This window comes from Xenia sp. Carnegie-2017, unplaced genomic scaffold, assembly GCF_021976095.1.
Source record: "Xenia sp. Carnegie-2017 unplaced genomic scaffold, XeniaSp_v1 HiC_scaffold_23, whole genome shotgun sequence".
Lineage (NCBI taxonomy): Eukaryota > Metazoa > Cnidaria > Anthozoa > Malacalcyonacea > Xeniidae > Xenia > Xenia sp. Carnegie-2017.
Genome location: NW_025813486.1, coordinates 3,375,306 through 3,385,999, shown reverse-complemented (window position 1 = coordinate 3,385,999; position 10,694 = coordinate 3,375,306). Strand labels below are relative to the sequence as shown.

General features: G+C 34.3%; 2 long non-coding RNA genes across 3 annotated transcripts; one reads left to right on the top strand and one right to left on the bottom strand.

Annotated features, from left to right (window-relative positions):
- Positions 1 to 1,239: 1,239 nt before the first annotated feature.
- Positions 1,240 to 1,635, top strand: LOC124448889. Of its 2 annotated transcripts, none has more exons than XR_006949310.1 (2): positions 1,240 to 1,309; positions 1,554 to 1,635. It is a non-coding gene; the product is annotated as an uncharacterized LOC124448889 (long non-coding RNA). The 2 variants fall into 2 exon arrangements; XR_006949311.1 differs by lacking the exon at positions 1,240 to 1,309 and adding an exon at positions 1,375 to 1,425.
- Positions 1,636 to 1,877: 242 nt separating this feature from the next.
- LOC124448873 lies at positions 1,878 to 4,775 on the bottom strand. Its single transcript, XR_006949292.1, has 4 exons — positions 4,580 to 4,775; positions 4,398 to 4,508; positions 4,145 to 4,311; positions 1,878 to 2,018 (listed from the first exon to the last, which is right to left on the bottom strand). It is a non-coding gene; the product is annotated as an uncharacterized LOC124448873 (long non-coding RNA).
- Between the last annotated feature and the right edge of the window lie 5,919 nt (positions 4,776 to 10,694).

The window sequence follows — 10,694 nt, the reverse complement described above, 5'->3', positions numbered from 1 at the left end:
GGTATTGTAGATGATAAAATGATAAAAATTCAATAATTGTTTACTAAATCTTTCTTGTAAAAGGTTAAATTTAGTCCCCGTCGTAAAGAAGGATTTGGCCTAACTGACGGTGAGATGTTGGAGAGATTGTGGTCTTACATTCGCAAATTTAACAGAATGACTAAAGAAATGCGTCCAAGTTACAGAGTTAATGTACTCAGTGATGCTCTTTTACATCATGGAAAGAAAACTAAGATTAATTTAGGTATAGCTAGTTTTTCTTTCTTTGTTTGAACATATACATAGCTAACATGTCATCATATTATGTAACAAAAGGTATGAATTAAATTTTGTTTTTTGAGGCAATTTGCTGATGGCAATGATGAAGCGAGCTGTTGAAGTGGAAGAAACTGCAAAATCAGATATTGAAAAGTTATGCAGGTGCTTTCCGTGTGAGTATATGTTTGTATTTGTTGTGAGATTATATTTGACTCTGATTTTGGATATGAACTATTTACGACTCACATGAAAGCATGAATGTTTTATGCAGTGCGGTGTTTGAAATTAAATGAAGATATGATCTTCGCACTTTGCTGGACAATTTAAGCAATCGTCTCAGGAACCTGAAAAAATCAGGTGACTCAAAGAATGAGTTGTAGATTTGGTGGATTGGCGCGAAGTTTCGTTAATGTATCGGAATTATTCAATTGAATTCATATACCACCATAGATTTAAATGAATCAGGGATTGTGTCTTTAAATCTATGGTGGTATATGAATTCAATTGCGCGGGATGTAATTCCCGATACATTGGCGAAACTTCGCGCCATTTATCCACCAGAATCAGGGAACATACCACAACAGACAAAAACTCTCATATCTACTGACACCTTCTTAAATCTCACTCATGCAAAACCAACTATTCACCCTCTTGTTTCAAAATCATCGACACTGCCGACACCTCATTCACCCTTAAAATCAAAGAAGCACTTCACATTAACAAAACTAACCCTGACCTCAATGTCCAAGTTTTTAAATTCAATACAAATATTTAGTTTATAATACGCTCGGACGCTCCTCATTAATTTATCTTATTTCCTTTTTATTGTTGTAATTTATGTATCATATTACTTTTATATAAACCCTGTACCACCTATCATTTCACTCATACTGAAGATGGCATCATGAGATGTCAAAACATGTCTATTTTCAAAAACGTTGTCGTTTATATTAAATGTGATTTGGTATTTAGTGTTTAGAATTGACGAGCAGTTGAAGATCATGGAAAGGGAAAACTCAATTTCTGCACGCTGGCAAAATACTGACTCAGAGTACGAAAATGCAAAACGCGAGGTTGCGTCTAGGAAAGAAAAATGTGTTTTGTCTCCAGTGAGAAAAAATGTTGTTGAAAGATGGTTTCTCCTAAATCTTAAGTCTAAATACTGTGGTAACTATACGTATCTCATAATTGTTCCATACCACTTGCAATGTTTGTAAATTACTTTACATGTTGCCTTCTTTGTAATGTTCTCTGTATGTTTGTAAATGTTTCTGTATGTTTGTTCTGTTTTTCAGATGGTCAAGCGTTGGCATCCAGACTTTCGAAGCAAATTACTCGAGTAACAAAGGATGTCAATAAAGATATCGCAGCTTATAACGAGGCAAAAGAATCACATTCTAATCATTTACATACCGCATTAACATTCGATGCTGACAATGATTTTTGGTGTGAATATCTAGCTGCACCTACTGATGAAGATTGTTCAGTTCCATTTACTGTTAAACGGAAGGCTATAGATTTATGCCATTTGCTTGACAGATCCAAGGAAGAGCAAATCTTATTGAAGTAAGAAATGGAAAATACGTGGAGTCACTACTTTCAGCAGCACGGCAAGATTACTGACTTTTTGAATAGTTTTATTAACCATGAAAACGTACTTGATGTTGAATATGGTAAAGCGATATTTTTACACACGACTATGAAAGCACCAGCGATGATGTATAACAGGTTTGTGCAGTCACTTCAAGCTCTTGAAAATCCTTTAATTAGAAAATTAATTTACTTAAAGGGCACTTGAAAAGTTGTTACGAAATCAAAATCAAAGAAAGCACTTAAAAAGTGCTTATTAATCACAAAATTAAAACGAAATCTACTCAGTATTATTTCATATAAAGCTGAAGAGAATTGAATGTTTTTGAGTTGCTAAATGGTGAAGTTTTTCAAAAATCTATTAATTATTATTTCGATTCATTGGAAGCCAAAAAAACCGTATGCCAACGGAAGCAGAAACGCCAAGGTTGTGTAATATTAGTAACTACCTCTAAAAGCACCAGCGATGATGTATAACAGGTTTGTGCAGGCATTTAAAGCTCTTGAAAATCCTTTTATTAGAAAATCAATTTACGTAAAGGACACTTGAAAAGGTGTTAAGAAATCATGTATAATAGCCGCCCAACGTACGTATGCTTATAAATGCTTTGAAAAAAGGTTATTGTTCAATAAATACTTGTTGAACTGTCGTATGCAACTTTTTGGTAGTTATACAATGTAGTATATGGTGAAAATTGATGTTTTATATACATGGGTAATAGCCGCCCAACGTACGTACGCTGGATAATAAAAGTGTTGAAAAAAACTTTTTGTTGAATAAATACTTTTTGAACAGTCATATGTAACTTTTTGGTAGTTATACAATGTAGTATATGGTGAAAATTGATGTTTTATATACATGGGTAATAGCCGCCCAACGTACGTTCGCTGGATGATAAAAGTGTTGAAAAAAACTTTTTGTTGAATAAATACTTTTTGAACAGTCATATGTAACTTTTTGGTAGTTATACAATGTAGTATACGGTGAAAATTGATGTTTTATATACATGGGTAATAACCGCCCAACGTACGTTCGCTGGATAATAAAAGTGTTGAAAAAAACTTTTTGTTAAATAAATACTTTTTGAACAGTCATATGTAACTTTTTGATAGTTATACAATGTAGTATATGGTGAAAATTGATGTTTTATATACGTGGGTAATAGCCGCCCAAAGTACGTACGCTGGATAATAAAGGTGTTGAAAAAAACTTTTTGTTGAATAAATACTTTTTGAACAGTCATATATAACTTTTTGATAGTTATACAATGTAGTATATGGTGAAAATTGATGTTTTATATACGTGGGTAATAGCCGCCCAAAGTACGTACGCTGGATAATAAAGGTGTTGAAAAAGCTTTTTGTTGAATAAATACTTTTTGAACAGTCATATGTAACTTTTTGGTAGTTATACAATGTAGTATATGGTGAAAATTGATGTTTTATATACATGGGTAATAGCCGCCCAACGTACGTACGCTGGATAATAACAGTGATGAAAAAGTGGAGGTTTTTTTGAATAAATACATTTTGTCCATCAAAACACATATGTAACAACTGTTATGTTATCTAAACAGCTAATGGAGTTTATAGCGTTGCATGGTGGTGAAAAGATTTACTTGTGTTTTTGAGGTAACTATTTTGATTCATAGCTAACTTTGATATGAAATATATCTATAAATTGGCCCATCTTAGGGCCTGTTCATATGAGCCCGGGTAGCCGGGATTCAGCGGAGCGTTTAATCATTTTAGCAAATGGAAAAGATTAATTCCTTCACAACAAAAAACCTATTTAAGCAATTTCTCTATGTTCGGAATTTGCAAATTCACAAAACCTTTAAAATGAAAACAAATAATTTGGCCAGGTTTGAAAATTACAACTAGAATGTCTCATGACTTATAAGAAAGGTTGTAAGTTTTGCGTTTAAAGTTTTTACTCCTTTCAATACCTCAAAATCATTTCACGTCTCGCTGAATCCCGGTTAGCTGGGCTCATGTGAACAGCCCCTTAGTCACCAGTTCAATTAATCGTTAACTTGACTCTGTTTGACATATTTTTTTCTGCTTCTTGTAGTTGTAACTAAAGCATCTTTTATTTTAACTATAGAAAAAATTGAAGTATACTTGTTTCCTGTACAAGAATTCATTATTTTTTGATAAAGTAGTAGAACTTAGCTAAAAAAGAAAATCTTATTCAGTAAACCTAAACGAAAAACAGCGCTAGCTCATCGTCAATAGTATGTTTAGACGACATTGAGTCATAAGAGTAAATCAGTATGATACATTGTCAAGTCACCTCAAATTTTTACAAGATCCACTACAGCTTTCAGGTTTTTCGGTAGACAACAAGGTTAGTCACTTTCAGAGTCTGCACCGTCTTGAACTCCACTCGCACAATTATAAAATTTTTTCAGCGTTATTTCGGAGACAACGCTCAATTTTTTGTATACAATATATGCAGGCCTATATAAAATATCATAGTTTCACTGTCACATAGCTTTCACAACAAAAAAAACGTCTTGGAATTTGGCGTTAGATGAACAACAAACCTCAGGGAATAAAACGTTATACATGTAGTTGATGTTCATTGAATTTGTTTCATCAAAGGATCGAAAAATATCTGTGACTATTTCTTTGACTACATTCAACAGATCTTTTGCCTATATATACAAAAATGACGAGTTAAGACACCAGTGGGGCTCTATTTCTAACAGAGAATATGTTTTTATACTTGAGTTCGAGTTAAAGGACACGTCATGTAGAGATCGGTGAGTTCAGTCTGAGCTTGATTTCGCCCATGGATCATTTGCTTAAATAACCTGTGGCGTTTACTGGGTATGGCACCGTTGACGATTTTTGTTAAATGTGTCTAAAATTCAATGTTAAAATATTATAGGTATGTTTATCTGCAACTGATATTAAATAATTTAAATTCTAGCATAACCTTTAATCCTCTGAATGAGGGATTTCCCTTTATATTTATGTCAAATATTTTCGCAGATCTGTCAAGGAAAAGATAAAAGAAATGAAATATATTTATTCGTGTGTGTTCAAGAAACTCACATTTTAGAAATAAAACATTTAAGAGCACGAGGAACGTATTAATAACTATTATGAATACGTATGTAAATAAATCGGTGATGCGCAAAAATGAACAGGCTAACAGTTCGTAGTTTAGAAAAAGTGGATGTATAATTTACCCATGAGTAAAGTAAGATACATTGCATCCGCAATCAAATTTTCCTTTCGGCTTCGTCGTAATGCCAACGCAATCCCAATGGTACCATTGTTACAAACATCACACAACACCCAATCCACCATTCCATTATCTTTGGAAGAAGGTTCTTGACAAAGAAAGGCTTTACATTTGTCATAGGATGTCAAATGACTAGCTCTTTTCTTTGTATAAGACACACATTTTCTGTCACTGGACTTTGCCTCTTCTCTTTTTCTTTTGTTGTTACTTCTTCCCTTCCTGTGTTCTTTATCAACTTTCTTAGGCTCAGCGTTTTGTGTAACAAGGCGCCCGTCACCTTCATTAACTGTTCCGTCTCGTCCACAAAATACATTCCCAGAATTACCATCATCATCGCCATCATTATTTACAGCATCTTCTCTATCGCCGGGAACATCACCATTTTCACAACCATTATCAACATTATCAATTCTTTGTCCATGGCCAACATCATATTCGTCGGAAACGTTGTTAACAAGTTCGCCATGACTATTATCATCATTCTCACCGCTAACTTCAACAACTTCTTGGATGTGGCCGCCATTGCCTTGCTCTTTGTCACATTCCTCAACATTTTCTGCATGAAGAACATCATTTCCTTACACAATCTCCCTTTCTACATATGTAAGCTCATTTGATTTTTCAATAAATAAATCCAATGCTGCTTCTCCCATAGTCGATGGATCCCGTAATGATGCGTGTTTTGGAATTCCACATAATACATATTTGAAATCCCCTTTCAAAAGAGAAGTGTATGGCACTTTTGCTTTTTCCATTCCAGTTGCTTCACCTAGAATGTTTTTTTTTGAAACTAGTATAAGCTATTCTTACTGAAATTGCCGCAGGATTGTGTGCAACTCCTTTTATTAATCATTGCTTCTAATATTACAAATTTTCATTCAGAAGTAACTGTACTTACTTCAAAAAAATATTGACCAAGAACAACCTTTTCATATTCCATCTAAATGTTTTACAATTAGTTACAAGTTCATACTTACAGTATTTCTGATTTAAAATATCACGCAAAGATTTTCTCTTCTGTTTCAATCTTGCCATGCGATTCTCGGTAACAGTTTAAACGTTGTCGGTTGACTTAATTGCTACAACCAAAAAAGTTTGTATTAGATTATAATATTAAATAAGAAACAAAATTCACAAGTTCTCAGTTGTCCTGAGAAGAAAAATGTATTTCGTCACAGGCATGATATAAAGTGACGACCACAAACCTCTAGAGCTGTTTACAAAAGTAAAATGAAGCGGAGATGCTCTTTCTTTTGCAGTATTGTAAGACAGACTTTGAGCCATGCACTTCAACATCCACGTCAGCCACGAAAAAGTAATCAATGTTCAACCCTTTCAAAACATCCAACTAAACAATGGCACCGATAGCATTAAAAAAGGTACTTGCAAAAAGTTGGTTCAACCCTTACAAAAATAAACTATAGTTTTGAAAACTTTAGTATTTTGAAACAAAAACTGTAGTTCCGAAAACTATAGTTGTATGAATAAACTATAGTTTTCGGAACTATAGATTTGGGGATACTATAGATATAGAAACTAAAGTTTTGGGAGAAATGTAGTTTAACAATTGATAGTTTTGTTCCCAAACACTACAGTTTTCAAAACTACAGTTTTCCAATGAATCCATGTTATAATGTAGTTCATTAACTAAGGGTTACATAAACACAATTTAGCAAATTCCCCGTACAGATTCTAGTAGTACACATTATTTTATACAGAATTCAATAAAACATGAATCCACGATACAATTCCGGGAGCATTGTTACATGTTTGTAAATGTAGATCGTCCAGATTGGTAAAGTCCTGAGAAGGACTGTTTTTGTTGCTGTTGACTGACGTTTCGACAACCTTAGCGGTAGTCATCTTCAGAGTCAAATAAGTAGTAAACGTCAGGTTAGCCGTATTTGTTATATGGTTCTTACGTCATTGTATTGTGTGTACAGGAAATGTGTATTGTCATTGTGAATTAGTGTGAAGTGTAATGTTTTTAGTTAATCGTTTGTTTGTATTGTGAATAAGTCTTTTGTAAGGTGCCGGTAATTGCTGTGATCTGTTCAGGGGGGGGGTTTGTTCCAAGTTGGTATACCAACTTTCTAATGTAAGCCGTTGTCTATAGTCAGTACTGTAAGTAATGCATTTTGCCGAGTCCCAGTCAATGTTGTGATTTGTGATTCGGTGATGTTCGGCAATGTGATTAGTTTTGTCTTGTTTCTTAGTAGCTCGTTTGTGTTCAGTTAGTCTTATGTTTTAATTCCTGCCAGTTTCTCCGATATAGGAGGCGTGGCAGTCGGAGCAGTTTATTTTGTAAACTGCACCTTGTCGTTCGTTGCGTTGTTCTTTGTCCTTTATGTTCGTTAGTACTTGTCGTAACGTTGTGATTGGTTTACATACGTTGTATGGTCGTAAGATAGGCAAGATAGTCTCAAACGTACCTTTAATGTAAGGTATCGTTGCTGTTGTCACTGAGTTGTTTGTTTCGTTGGGTTCGTTGGGTTAATAAGTTTTGCGTTTGATAAAATCAGAGTTATAGTTGTTTTTGTGAAAACACGTTTGAGATAGTTGTTTTTGTTGTGTAGAGCGTCCGGTGAATCACATATGATTTGTGCACGTCTTGTTAATGTTCTGATTGTGGTGGCTTTGTGTGATGTAGGGTTGTAAGATGATTGGTCTAGTAGTCAGTCAGTATGTGTTGGCTTGCGATAAACTGTTGTTCGTAGTTTTTGATTGTCATGTTTTACCAAACAGTCGAGAAAAGGAAGAGTTCCGTTTTCTTCAACATCTTTGGTAAATTGTATTTGGCTGTTCTGTTTGTTGATATGAGTGAGAAAGTCATCAATCTCGTCTGCATGTAGTGCTGTGATTGTGTCATCTACGTAGCGGAACCAAAAAGGTAGTGCATGTTTGTAAGTCGTGAGCGCCCGTTCCTCTATAGATTGCATTACAATTTCAGCAACTACAACAGAAACGGGTGAGCCCATTGCTGTTCCATGTAATTGTTTGTAGTGTGTACCTTTGTACTGGAAGTAAGTCGAGGTGAGGCAGAGCTCCAGTAGCTCCATAATGTCTTCTGTCGGTAATGGCAGTACGTCCGTGGTGTTTGTAATGAGGAATTTTGTACAAGTAAGTGCCAGATTAAGTGGAATACTGGTGAACAGTGATTTCACATCAAAAGACACTAGTATATAGTTGTCCGGTATTTGTATAGTGCTCAGTTTTTTAATGAAACTTTCAGTGGATTGCAGCTTGTGCTTGGATTTGTTTGTAAGTGGTTGCAGTATGTCAGTCAAGTACTTTGAGAGTTCGTAAGTGGGCGAACCACAGAATGATACAATTGGTCGCATGGGTATTTGTGGTTTGTGAAGTTTTGGTAGTCCGTATAGTCTGGGTGGTCGTGGTACTGAACATCTAAGTCGATAGTAAATACGTTCAGATATAATGTTAGATTTTCTCATCGAGAAGATCTTGCTGTTTAGTTTGCGTACTAGTGATGGTGTTGGGTCTCGTTTGAGATGTTGGTACGTTTGTCTGTCGTTAACAAGGGTGACCATTTTGTTGAAGTAATCGTTCTTGTCCCTGACCACAGTCACGCGTCCTTTGTCTGCTGGTAAAATGACGATGTTGTTGTTGTGTTTTAGTCGTTTGAGTGCTTGTTGTTCGTTCTTTGTCAAGTTGTTGTCACGTATAGAGGACGATTTTAAAGTGGAGGCTATCCTGCTTCTGATCTCGTCTTTGGTTGTCTCTGACAAGTCTCTTTGATACGCTATTTCACATTTCCTGTACACAAAATACAATGACGTAAGAACCAGATAACAAATACGGCTAACCTGACGTTTACTCCTCATTTGACCCTGAAGATGACTACCGCTAAGCTTGTCGAAACGTCGTCAGTCAACAACAACAAAAACAGTCCTTCTTAGGACTATACCAACCTGGACGATTTACATTTACAAACATGAAGTTCTAAATCTATAAATTTAAAACGATGTATCATAAGCTTCTAAAGGTTGATGACACTACGTAATATTGAGTTGTTGCTTTTCACCCAAATACTAAATTTCAAATCCAAAATATACTTAATAGAACAAGCAATTTACAAATTTCTCCATTTTGGAAGAGAAAAGTGAAAAGCAAAGAAAGCATTGATTTGAAAATACAAATGAAGTTAATTTTCCTCAAGCTCACCATTGCCATTGTCAATTTGCTCATTAAGTCTTTTGATCTGATTTTCCAGCATTTTTACTCTCTCTTTGAGTTCCAAGGCTTCTTTTTTATACTTGCATTTATCATTGCAAAGTGCACTACCTTCATCTGACTGACTCTCCTAAATAATCAACAAGAACTTAGGCAATATTTAACAATATTTTCCTTTTAGTACCAACTATCAAGGTGTACTTTACTAACAACAAGTACAATATATTATAATGATAAATCTCAATTTTTTAATTTCATAAGCCACACTGATTGAAAATTCTTTTGTATGATTGCCCTGTACAAGCCTTACACTGTACAATGTTTGCATTTTAAAAGATTTTTCACTTAGAAACAAGAAATGAATTTCAAAATAATAGCATTTTATGATTAACGGGAACATATCATACAGTATTAACTTTTTTAGCATTTAATCAAACAACATCCAAATTTTATTCTGAAAAATGACCTTAACTCCCTAGCATTCCTCATTAAAAATTAAAATTGCATAATTTAGAGATAAGAATAATTAGTGTTATCATTGTGTATAGTACATACCTTGGTTAATCCTTTTTTAAAAGTGAAGCAAGGCTTGCTGAGCAGCAAGCCTCTGTTTTCTTTGCCCAGGATGCCTTTAGCTTTTAGGAATACTGTGCTCCTGCTGGTAACAAGAACAACAATACAAAATTTTATACATGTTGTTTGAAAGTTTGTTATTAGCTACTACTTCTCATTTAAATTCTTAGGCTCATAGCCTTGTTCAGCAATGCAGACCTTCGAAAATAGAATTAGTAGCTAATAACATTTGAATCATGAATACCATATGGAGTACTTAACAAATTTCCATGAATGCATCATCACATTAGTGACATGAGTGCTAACTATAGATGATGGCAGCAATAATTGAGAAACATGCAGTAAACACCATTTAAACAAAATGTGGTCAATGTAATATTTCGGCAACTCACCACATCATCTGATTCACTATCACTTTCAATTGTAAACTTTGCTTTGTGAATTCTTTTGTGACACCCTTTGCCAGTATTTATAGAGAAAGTTTCTTCTTTTCTCATTGTCTTGAGTAAATAATCTTTACTATCTGTTTATACAAAATAATGGATGACTATTTAACAACTATTAAAAAATAATAATTTTCAATTGGAAGCAGTAGCATGCCTGAAATTATAAGGAAACAACCTTATGCAAAGTTTGGCCTAATGTATTACTACATGTATTTAAGAGCAAACAAGTTAAAATCTGGGAAATAGACACATCCTTATTGTCAGTATTGTAATTGAACTATTGCTATGTAGAAGAAAGAACAACATTTGAGCAAAGGCTTTTATCAGAAAGTATTTCCTCCTAAAAAGCAGTAAGTTGAATTGATAACAGCAACCTTCAT